This window comes from Aplysia californica, unplaced genomic scaffold, assembly GCF_000002075.1.
Source record: "Aplysia californica isolate F4 #8 unplaced genomic scaffold, AplCal3.0 scaffold00267, whole genome shotgun sequence".
Taxonomy (NCBI): Eukaryota; Metazoa; Mollusca; class Gastropoda; order Aplysiida; family Aplysiidae; genus Aplysia; species Aplysia californica.
The window spans coordinates 539,829-552,304 of record NW_004797537.1 but is presented as its reverse complement, the minus strand read 5'-3'; the positions used below and the strand labels follow the sequence as shown (position 1 = coordinate 552,304).

Here is a 12,476-nt window from a genome sequence, read left to right as displayed (position 1 = left end):
ATTATTATTATTAAATATACGTCTAGTTGGGTTTGTTTGGTTTTTGTTGTTGTTTTTGTTTTGTTTTGGGGATTGTTTGTTGGGGTGTTGTTGTTGTTGTTGTTTTGGTTTTTGTAGTTTTTGGGGGTGAGTATTTTACGGCGCTCGCAACTTCATAAGGTCGTATGAGCGCGCGGGACACATGAAACATTTTTTCAGTTGGTAGGAAATTTTGAATTTTGCCCGGGTGGCGGCCGAAGCCAAGATATACTCTTATCCCTTTGGACCACGATGGGATTTTTAACCTGCGCAACGTGCACACGGACCTAAGAAATTGTTCACCCTTATCCGAGAATGCTAGGTGTTAGATCTTACCTACCAAAAGAGTAGAGTTGTGGCTAAAAGACAGCAGTAAGAAGGGCCAATGAGCAGCAGTAGAAAGGCAAGAGAAAGAGTCAGGGCTTGAGAGTAGGGGGCACATGAGGTTAGGGGGTGGGAGCAGAAAGTGGAGGCAAAAGTAGACGACATAACATTGTTAGAGAGCAGGAAAGGCACATGAGGTGAGGGGATGGGAGCAGAAAATGAAGACAAAAGCAGACGACATAACATTGTTAGAGAGCAGGAAAGGCACAGGAGGTGATGGGTTGGAACAGAAAGTGGAGACAAAAGCAGACGACATAAAATTGTTAGAGAGCAGGAAAAGGGGGTGAAAGGAAAAAATTTTGGAGAAGAAAAATTTTCCGTCGCTGTCCGGATTCGAACCCTGGACATATTGAAAGAGTGGCGAGCACCGAAATCTCTCCACCACGAGTCCCCACTGATTAGTTTGTCTATTATATAAGCTCCAAGCAGCCTGTATGATCAAGACACTTCACTCTGAATGAGAAACTCGGGTAGAAAGTATGGCACACATAGATCTAGTAAAAAACACAAGGATTTATTATAGTTATATTATAAAAGAACCGCTTTTTTAGATACGCCACCTTCCGGATCTGACGCTTTTTGTCTCAGGCTGCCAGTTTTAACATATTCAAACAGCTTTGACAAATCTGGTGGAGTGAATCTTTAGAAAAGAAAAATAATCAAAACCTGACGAAAAACAAAACTGAAAAATAGAGTTCTCAAATTTGATTAGTGACAGTCGCACAACAGTTTTCCTGACGACTTTCTGTTCGCCGCCCAGTCTGATTCTTTTCCTACAGCATTATACGGGGTGCTCACTACGGCTGGACCGGGCTGATTGCCCGACTCGATCGCCTGAAACTAAAAACAAACACGTTTGTGTTTGAGGCGATCGAGTCAGGCGAACACACACATAGCAAAACGCATAATTTAATAGTGAGCAGATTTTCAGGTCCCAGTTTTTTTTTCTATATCTGTATTCTTTTGTATTCAAAGCACGCACACTGGCAAACTTCGTTCATAACCAAAAGATTTCCGCATTGCGCCGATTTGTGAGGCAGCGTGGTGGAATCAGGCTCTCGTCAAAATGATCAAAATGAAGAAACTTGCATTTTTCCGCAGGTTTGTGAATTTTTATCAATTTTTTTTTTTGACTCATCACCTTTCATGCCCATTAAAGAACTCATTTCTGTTTTGATTTTTCTGAAAAGTGTTGATTAAAAGCACAAAAATGTACATTTTCAGTTGCCATGGACTCTTAAGCTAAAGAAATACCATAATCTTTGGAGGCCATTTTCTCACTAATTTTACCTCTGAAAACAGGTTACCCCCACCTCCTTCTTTCGCAAATATCTCAACTTGCATTCAAGATAAATAAATTAATATTTTTTTCATCCAAATAAAGACAAGTGAACAAGCTTTAAGATGATACCAATAACTGTACTTTCCCAAAAATTGACGAGAGCCTGATTCCACCACGCTGCCTCACATTTCGCTACGTACGTGTTGGACGGTAATTCTGATTCAATTGCACATTTCCCTAAACATTAAATGATTTAGTATATTTTGCATAATATTACACAACAGGGGGAGAGGCTAAGGAAGAAACTGATTCTGATAAACATATAAAGCATGAAACAATGTTATTGTTGACGATTTTGCCCATGAAGTAAACAAGTGTTCGTAACCAGAAAAAATTCTTTGCTTTGTTTGACACTACCGTTCAGTGTTCAGCATCAAATGGGAAAAGAAACGAAACCTTTTGGAAATCAATTACCTCTTTTTAGTTTTAAAGACATTCTCCGCATTAAAAAAATCTTCCAACTAGGTCCAAGATCCATATATCTGGTGACCAGAAAAAAAATTCGTCCAAAAGAAAGCCGATAAAACCATTATGAATAAAGGTATAGTCAGCAGAAACGTAATATATCCACGCGGGTTTATTATGTATTTATAAAGATAAAATATGACAGCTATAAAGTTACAAGATATCTTCCAGATTCCCCCAATGACAAGTAAATCACATTCTGACTCGCTTTATGAAACTGACAATCATGCGTTGACACTGCTAGGGAGTAATCTCTTCCTTGTCCCTCATGATCGTTTCTCACAAGTCTTGGATACTTTCAAAGGTTTTCCCTCTCACTTTGTCCTTCAAACACCCTCTACAAGGAAAGTCCAGTGGACTCAGGTCTGGATTGCTTGGGTTCCAGTTGTGATCAGTCGGACTGACTGCCCTATTACTAAAAGTATGGCTATTGACCCAGCCCGGAGCAACACACACGGTGTCATGAGGAGCAGCCCCGTCTTGCTGTACGTCCTGGTTATGTCTCCCGTCAACAATATCATTACGAGCGTGTACTCCCAAGCTTTTCCAGAACTTTAGTAGGCTGACGAGGCAACAGTCAGAGTTCATACTCATATTTTATATATATATATATATATATATATATATATATATATATATATATATATATATATAGTATAACGAACCACCCTAACCTTTGCTAAAGTGCGTTGTTTTTACAAGTATGTTACTTGGGGCTTAGAATTCGAGTCCTTATCTTCTGTGGGCCCAAACTTTTCAGAGTTTGTTGTCCATTTCAAAATGGATCTCTTGCTCTGAACATTATGTTTGTTACAGACATTTATCCCGTATGCCCGAGCAAATAATGCACATGTAGATTTGGGAGACTTCGTTTGTTGATGCATCTTTACTGCAAAAGCCTGATGTACAGGGGTGAACTTCTGTATCATCTTTTCGTTGTGCAACAGCATTTAACTTTTTTAAAACATAATCTAGGTGTACATACTAATTTTTTTAATGTAAATTAAATCTTAAATAAGAAAGTTATTAATATTTCTTTGAACGCACTTTTTTCTGGTCTGCTGGTAATTTCTCACAGTCTGTCTGCGGCATGTATGGGTCTGCCAGTTTTTCATTGAGGGGAGGGGGGGTTGTGTGTTGCATTTTGTACGATATTGAAGCACTAACATACGCTGATCAAAATGGAACATCACCCTTTCAATGTGTTTATTCTGTTGTTTCATATCAAACTTAATGACGGCCTAATCGTTTATTGCCGTCTTGGTAGGTAATCAAAACTCTGCTGAGAAGAAAGAGAAGACTGCTGCATTTAGCGTGTCTAACAACACTGCCTTTTTCAACTTTCTGTTTAAATTTGCAAATAAAACTAAGCTCACGTGTGTAGCATTCTTTTATCTTTCAGACCCAGTAATCCTAACTAGATTACGATGACGTCAAAACAATTTATGGAACATGGGAATTGACAATAAACACGGAAATAGACCGTGGCAGGCGAGAGCAATATTCGTCATTTTCGTCAACGACGTTTTTTACCCATCGATTTTTCTCTGCTGAAACGTGGAATTTCTTTGAGGCTGTGCCCAAAAAAAGATTTGGAAATGCAGAGCTGCTCTAATTTAGGATTTAATAGTTTTCTCAATTTACAAGCTCAATCCTTAGCAAAAATTCTTGTGAAATTTTGAAATAATAGCGTATTTCATTAACATTTGATTTTTATCGAAAAAACTAAATTCCACACATGGATGTAGGATCCTTAAGCCTACCTTCCTTTCCGGATGAAAATGCAGTAGAAAGCTGCAGGTTGGTATAATATGTTCTCCTCGAAGTTGTCAACGCGGCGAGTAGTGCAAGGGTGAAGTCCGCGCCCACGGGCCCAAGTGTCGATTTCGTCTCAAATTCATGAAACTTTCTCGGCAATATTCTTGAAAAACAAAAAACAAAATTAAGACAATTGTACTAAGTGGTCCTTCCTCCTTTGAATGTTTCCCATTTGACACTGGGGCCGATTGATAAGTAATCTTTTGGGGAAAAGAATAACATTTTTAAACCTTAATTAAATCAACTCAATGTCATTTATATTTGGCCAAAAATAGTTTATTTATTCATTGGGAGCTATGATGTCAAAAACCATTAAATTGACTTTAAATGGCTGGAACGTCCAGTATAAGGCGTATTATTGAAGCTTTATTGTATAAAAAAATTACGTTCTTTTACAAGCCATGAAAATGCAGCGAAACTACAATTCTCTGTCAATTCAAGTTGTTGTTGTTTTTTTTCATTTGTTATGAAATAGGATTAGTTTTTGGTTTTTATGGGGGTATTTTATCTTCATTAATTTGTTTTAATTTTTTTTAGCTGTTACATTTGTTAGAAGTCTATTTCAAGCTAAATGGTGTCTTTTACCTTTTCATGCATTCCCATGGGGTAGAATTGGAGAATAACTAGAATAATACATGATGCAATTGTCATGCACATAATATATAACTGATGTTCTGCTTTCTCTGATAATACAATATGAGACTCTTGAAAGTCTGTCTATTCTTGTATGTATTGATGTATGACAATGCAATGTGTACAAGGGTGAGAGACGTTCGCTGCGGTTCTCAATAGACGACAAGTTTTTCTCTATTTTTTCGGTGGGGGTTACATATCGAACAATTATCTCTTACTAGTGTCATTGGTGAGCTCAAACTTAAGCAAATTGTACGTGAGATGCGCTCCCATTTTCTGCGCGACAGAGATGCTATGTAGTATTTTAAGTAAATGTATTAAGGAAAGCTTTTTATCTTGCCTCAATTGTATGCTTTTGCTGTAGTTCCTCCCTCCCCCCCCCCCCCGGGCCATCTTTTACCCCTTGGTAAAAAAGTTCTTTCACTATGTAAAGAAAACTACATTAAATTAATGAATTTCCCTGAGGTGAGCTTTATTCTTTAAGCTGTTTATACTGTCTCGAATGCCATAACACCTCCAACAATTAAAGGTTTTACGCGACAATACGTTTTACAAGCCATGTTCAGCCTTCTGGTGTGTCTTAGTTTATTGGGAGGTTGTTTTTTTTCCTTTGATGAGGGGAGGGGAAAGGGGGGTGGGTTGTTTTTTTCCTTTGATGGGGGGAGGGGAAAGGGGGTGGGTTGTTTTGGGGTTTTTTTTTTCTTTTTTTTATTTGCAGCTCTTAAAACGGCATGAGTGTTCTAGAAAAACCGATAACATGTCCAGATTTGATGCGAAATATCGTAGGCAGTTTTTAAAAAGGTAATTAATTTCAAATCTTGACTTTGAGGGGAAAAAATTCGGGTATGAAAAGGGATAACAGGCATTTTTAATGGATTTTAATCGGACTTGCCAAACCTGAAATGAAAAAATACAATCTTTCTTCATATTTTTCAAACTTTTTTTATAGCTGTGGCAGAAACTTAAACTTTTCCCAACGGCAGGCAAATGGTATCGATTGATTAGGTAGTTGTTGTTGTTGTTGTTGTTGTTGTTGTTGTTGTTGTTGTTGTTGTTGTTGTTCCACGGCATTACTGTCGACACAGTTTTGGTCATGTCAGCGCCAAAAACGGATGTATTGCCACTCGCCTATCTATTCACTAAACGAACAAACAAACTTTAATAAAATTATTCATAAATATGTGAGGCGTTCTGACAAAATGAGTTACTTCTCACAATCCACAAATGAAGATATTGGCCAAAAATCGACACTAGGCTCATATTCGTAGATTTTCTATTGATGCCTTATTGTTCTTTGATTATAACGTGCTTTTTATTATTTCATACTCATAAATTGTGAAACCTTCACCTATAAGCGTGAAGTACCGATTTCATAGCACTTGAATCCCAGAAGTCACTCATTTTGTTAGCACGCTTCACATATGGTAAAAAGTTTACTTATTGGTGAGGTGTGCTGACAAAATGAGTTACTTCTCAGATTTGAGCATTATGGAAATTGATACATCAACCTGATAGGTGAAGTTTGTACAATTTGTGAGCATGGAATAGTAAAAGACACGGTAGACTTGAACAAAATGGCATCAATTGAAAATCTATAAATCTGACCCCAGTGTCGATTTTCAGCCGATATCTCCATTCTTGGATTGTGAGAAGTAACTCGTTTTGTCAGCACATCTCACATTTACAATTTGATACTAATATATAGGCCTATATACTTATTAAATTCTATATTTTTGTAAACAATCCAATTTTTTTGGGCCAAATTTAGTATCGTCGTTCTTGTGTTTTATATTTAAAATATCACCTGACGTGCATAATTAGATTCGACACATTCTACAAGAAAGTGCTGAACAGTAAAATATTCGTTGCCCTATCGCCTTCTAAAAGATAATATTTAACGTGTGCGTGACATAGTCCAATTTTCAATCGAGCTTGCACAACTTTCTCTCTTCGAAAAAGAGACACTGGGTTACAGTGACTTGCTGGGCGAAAGATCTGGTTGGATTTTCTGGAGCTTGCTAAGGTTTGCTGGTCCCAACTTTAAGTTCAGATATTAATATGTTCTGTATTTTTTTCTTCTCGTCAGAGAGAACAGTTTGATTGTTTTCGTTGTAAGGGAGTTGTAAAGATTCTTTGGCAAAGTGATCATCAATACCGAGACATGGCTTGGAAGTCAACCCAGAGTTATGGTGTTGGGTTGTTGTTGTTGTTGTTGTTGTTGTTGTTTGTTGCTTTTTTTCCCATATGATGTTGGAAAAGTGTAGTTTTTATTTCGGAGTTTTCGAACCCTGGTGTCAGATGTGAAAAGGTTTTCCAAAGATTTCAAATTGAGGAAAGAGTGTGAAAGTGTTAGGAAAGTAAAATGAAGGATAGGCCTGTAGGAACAGAAAATGTTTAAAATGTCTTTTGAAACTATCAAGTGTTCTTATTTGTCTTAGTTTCATGGGTAATCTGTTCCATATAAACGGACCAAGATATGAGAAAGATCTCTCTCCATATGATTTGTATGATTATACAGGAGTCACAACCGTAAGCTGACAAAACGACTTTTTTCTATGAACAGCAGTTTCGAGAAATTGACGATTTTCTATTTGATTACATCTCAACTATTTTGCACAGTACAACAACGATTGAACTCGCATCCCTAGCAGAATGGCATTCTTTAGTTTTAGTAAGAGTTTTACGGCACTTGCAACACAATAAGGTCATATAAGTGCCGAAGATTAGAGGTGTTACAAGAGACTGACAAACATAAAATAGAAGGTGGGGAGAAAAGGACGACAGATGTTTGATAGGAAAGAAGAAGCAAACCACACCAGAGCACCCGCCAACCACCCACGAATGGCATTCCCTGTTTAAAATATAAATTTAGCCTATATTCTTGGAGAAATAAACAAATAATCACGAAAATAGGCGTTATGTCACCTTTGTATGTGTATAAGCCTTGTGTAAAAGTGTGTGTGTGTTTGTGTGTGTGTTTTTTTGTTTGTGTGTGTGTGTGTGTGTTTTTGTTTGTGTGTGTGTGTGTGTGTGTGTGTTTTTGTTTGTGTGTGTGTGTGTGTGTGCGTGCGTGTGTGTATGTGTGTGTGTGTGTTTGGAGGGAGGTGTAGGCATGGGGGGATCATACCCAAAAGGAGAATCACGGTGTCGGTACAAGACAAGTAAAAGGCGTTCCCTCCGTGTTTCCCTTGTCAATCGCCTTTGAATTGGAACGCCTTTTTTCAGAATTTGCTGACATAACGCCTTTTTTCAGAATTTGCTGACATAACACCTTTTTTCCAAGGCGGGGGGGGAGGTGGGGAGGTGTCTTCTCAGCAAACCTTTAAAAGGCGTTTTGTCAGGGTAACCATTTTAGAAAGGCGTTCTTCCGAATTTTTTCTGTTGATTTATTCAAAAACTAGTCACACTTTCACTTTTAATTTTTCACACAAGGAGGGTAATAAGTCAGACCATCGATTTAGCTAATGAAAAATGTCATGGTCTAGAGGTTAAGGCGTTCGCTTCTCCTCTTTCAAAGGTCCTGGGTTCGAATAGCGATGGACAATTGTTCTTCTCTAAAATTGTCTCCATTCACCTCCTTTCAGGCTCTCTACAAATGTTCTGTCGTCTGCTTTCGTTTCCACTTTCTGCTCCAACCCCCCTCACCTCCTTTGCCCACTCCTCTAGGCTCCTGACTCTTTCTGCTGCTAGGCTACTCCTTTGGCTCCTTCTTACTGCTGTCTTTCAGCCACACCCCTGATCTTCTGGTAGAAAAGATCAACACCTAGCCTTCTCGGAGAAAGGCGAAAAATCTCGGAGCTCCTGTGTGCAAGTTGCGCATGTTAAAGATCTCTTGGTGGTCTAAAATCGATAAGAGTAGGCTTCGGCCGCCATCCGGGCAAAATTCCAAATTTCCTTCTAACTGAAACTGTTTAATGTGTAACGGGTAACGCGCGCTCATATGACATTATTATGCAGTTGCGTGTATATATATTATTATGTGTGTGTGTGTGTGTGTGTGTGTGTGTGCGCGTGTGTGTGTGTGTGTGTGTGTGTGTGTGTGTGTGTGTGTGTGTGTGTGTGTGCGTGTGTATCAAGTGTTATCGATTCTTATGATATTAAAGTACTCGAAAGTGTTCGTGGATAACCGATACGTTACTCTATCATCATATTATGAAACCCTGTGCCTCCCCTTATACGGGGTGCCCACTGCGGCTGGATCGGGCCAATCGCCCGACTCGATCGCCTGAAACTGAAAACAAACACGTTTGTTTTTGAGGCGATCGAGCCGGGCGATCGGCCCGATCGGCCGATCCCGTCCGTAGTGGGCACACCGTATTACAATCTTTCCCAGTGGTGTACAAACGAGTAGATGTTACCTGACGAAGTTTTCACCTGGTGAAGCTGCCCGCCTCCATAATGATCCTGAGACGACGGAGAGAGAAACCATTCACATTATATTGTATTTGCCACCATTTTGTTACTCCTTGTAGAGATACTGAAGTCGAACGACACCACAAGACGCAACTTCGAGAAGAATTTTAGAAATATGCAGTTTGCGCACACGTCACCAAAAAAATCGTATTTTGTCCACCCACTGTTCACTGCCATCCAAACGAATTCAGTCGAACTCTATCGAATTGAGTCGGAGCCAGACATATTATATTCACACACGAAAGAGCAAAAATAGCTACCATCTTAGCACAATTCGATCGAATCTGACCGAATTTGAGTGTGACTACCATCGCGGCATAATTCGATCGAATTCGACCGCATTTGAGTGAGGCTACCATAGTGGTGTCATTCGATCGAATTCGACCGAATTTGAGTGAGGCTACCATAGTGGTGTTATTCGATCGAATTCGACCGAATTTGAGTGAGACTACCATAGTGGTGTTATTCGATCGAATTCGACCGAATTTGAGTGAGGCTACCATGGTGGTGTTATTCGACCGAATTTGAGTGAGGCCTTCAAAAACGAACGCATAGTTTGTTTTTCATGGTACTGAGTCAAACAATCGGATGTGTACAGTGCGCACGAGGTATGCTGTAATGAACAGTGTAGACTTGGACAAGATAATACCGATCTGTCTGGAGTGCTATCGCATTTCCCATGTCTGCGGGATTTTAAAATCTCATGTTTTTGTTTGTTCGTTTTGGTAAGTGTTTTACGGCGCTCGCAACTGCATAAGGTCATATGAGCGCGCGGGTCACACCTAATACTTTTAATCGGTTGGAAATTTTGAATTTTTGCCCGGGTGGCGGCCGAAGCCTACTCTTATCGATTTTAGACCACCAAGGGATCTTTAACGTGCGCAACTTGCACCTCCGAGATTATTCGCCCTTGTCCGAGAAGGCTAGGTGTAGATCCTTCCTACCAGAAGATCAGGGGTGTGGCTGAAAGACAGCAGTAAGAAGAAGCGAAGGAGTAGCAGTAGAAAGGCTGCAGAAAGAGCCAGGAGCCCAGAGGAGGGGGCAAAGGAGGTGAGGGGGTGGGGGCAGAAAGAGGAGACGAAAGCAGACGACAGAATATTGCTAGACAGCAGGAAAGGAGGTGAAAGGAGACAATTTTAGAGAAGAAAATTTTTCGGTCACTACCCGGATTCGAACCCGGGACCTTTTGAATGAGAGGCCAACACCTTAACCAACCTCTAGGCCACGAGAGCCCCCTTAAAATCTCTCAACACAGCAAACGCGATATAATACGATAGTCGGCACTTGGAGCCGTTATAGAAGGAAATGATTGTGTTGAGGATGGTCAGTTTTGCGGTCAGTAACACCGTGCCGCGGTCAAAGTTTTCTAGTGGTTTTTTGTCAAATCTGACACAACAAGGGAAAGGGTCTATTCGTAGTGTGCACTGAAGCCGCCATTAACCCGCCCGGCCCGACCCGAAACAATCCACAAAGGACCCCCAGTACAGAGATTAAGAAAAGTAGCTCTTTAGTCTTTAGAGGCAGTCCAATACAACCTGGCCGATTTGTTGCAGTAACCTGGAGGCGAGAAAGAGGTGATTTTTCATTAATTTATTTTTTGGGGGGAGCGGGGCGAGGGGGGGGGGGGGGGGGGTCGTCTTACGTGCAAGAAATGGCCTGAACTAAAGTGCTGTGATTATATGGGTGGTCGATGGTTGCTGTGGTGTGGTTTACTTCTTCTTTCCTATCAAACACATCGTTCTGAATAATAATAATAATAATAATAATAATAATAATAATAATAATAATAATAATAATAATAATAATAATAATAATAATAATAATAATAATAAATGCATTTATATAGCGCATAGCCATGCTCATGAGCATGCTCTATGCGCTTTACAACTATTATTACCCCAGCAGACCCTCTGAGAACACTCAGAAACATTATCGGCTTCCGCGGAAGCATACAGTGCATGCAGAGGATTTCACGCGCTCAAACACTATCAAACTGACAAGATCGTTCACTGTCTATAGCCGGGTACCCATTTCCACCTGGGTGAAGTGAGGAAAATGTGTGCAAAGTGCCTTTCCCAAGGACACAACGTCGGGCCCCTGACGGGATTCGAACCCACGACCTTACGGTTGCGCGTCCGAGAGTCTAACCACTAGGCCACCGACGCCACAATAATAATATGTAACTGTAAAACTAATAGATTGTTATTTTCACGCTAAAAGAACAAGACAAAACCAAACCAAACAAAAAACCTTGAAGGAATGTCATGAAGGGAACAGAAACAAAATGTGAGGCAGCGTGGTGGAATCAGGCTCTCGTCAATGTTTGGGCCTGTAGAGTTATTGGTATCATCTTTAAAGCTTGTTCGCTTGTCTTTATTCGCACGGGAAAAAATCCATCTATCTCGAATACAAGTCGAGATATTTGCGAAAGAAGGAGGTGGGGGTCACTTGTTTTCAGATGTAAAATTAGTGAGAAAATGGCTGCCAAAGATTAGTTATTTCCTTAGCTTAGGAGTCCGTGGTAACTGAAAATTTACATTTTTGTGCCTTTAATCAACGCTTTTCAGAAAAATACACACAGAAATGAGTTCTTCAATGGGCATGAAAGGTTTTGAGCCAAAAAACAAAAATTTGATAAAAAATCCACAAACTTGCGGAAAAATGCAAGTTTCTTCACTTTGATTATTTTGACGACAGCCTGATTCCACCACGTTGCCTCACAAATGAACTTGATAACTCACTTCAATTCGAATCCTAGTGGTCCGTTTCTTTGTCACAAAATTATAATTCCTTTTCCAAACCAGAGATCACTGTATGGACAAGAAATCCTTGCTGAATAACAACACCAGTCACCTTTTATCCATCTCCCCAACAATAGGACGTATTAGACGTAGTAGAATTTTCCTTTACAGAACTTGTCACACAGTCCATTTCATTCTAATGAAAAAGTAGACAACCCGTGCGAAAAAAATATGTTTATCTCTCAGCGTTCATTAACAAGCTTGGTAGCCAACATGCGAATACTTTGCTGACTGTAGGCTACGGGAAACGAGTAAATCTAGCTTGAATAACAACAAAATATAAAGCAATTTATAGTATGCTTGCCAACTGAATTTGAAACAAAATGACAATCCACAACCTCAGTTTGTAAAAGTCGAGAATCCAACGACCAGTGCGGCAAAGTTGGCAGCTTCCTGATGTTGAGCTAAATATTTCCAGCGAATGGCGACGTGGGGGTGGGGGGATTCAAAGATTTAAAAATAGTGATATGAAACCTTCAGGTTTTTGGAACACGTAGAGTAGCGATCGCGCCGTAAGGAGTGACGGTTCTATAGAGAGAGGGAAAGGGGATGAGAGAGAGAGAGAGAGAGAGAGAGAGAGAGAGAGAGAGAGAGAGAGAGAG

The 12,476-nt window shown here is 39.9% G+C and overlaps 1 protein-coding gene across 1 annotated transcript in view; it reads right to left on the bottom strand.

The window, feature by feature from the left end:
* The window catches only part of LOC118477876 (FMRFamide receptor-like), a gene marked incomplete at its 3' end in the record, with an annotated part of 63,699 nt that extends 51,462 nt beyond the window's left edge, over positions 1-12,237 (bottom strand). Inside the window, 1 exon segment of the mRNA XM_035970433.1 lies at positions 11,815-12,237.
* Between the last annotated feature and the right edge of the window lie 239 nt (positions 12,238-12,476).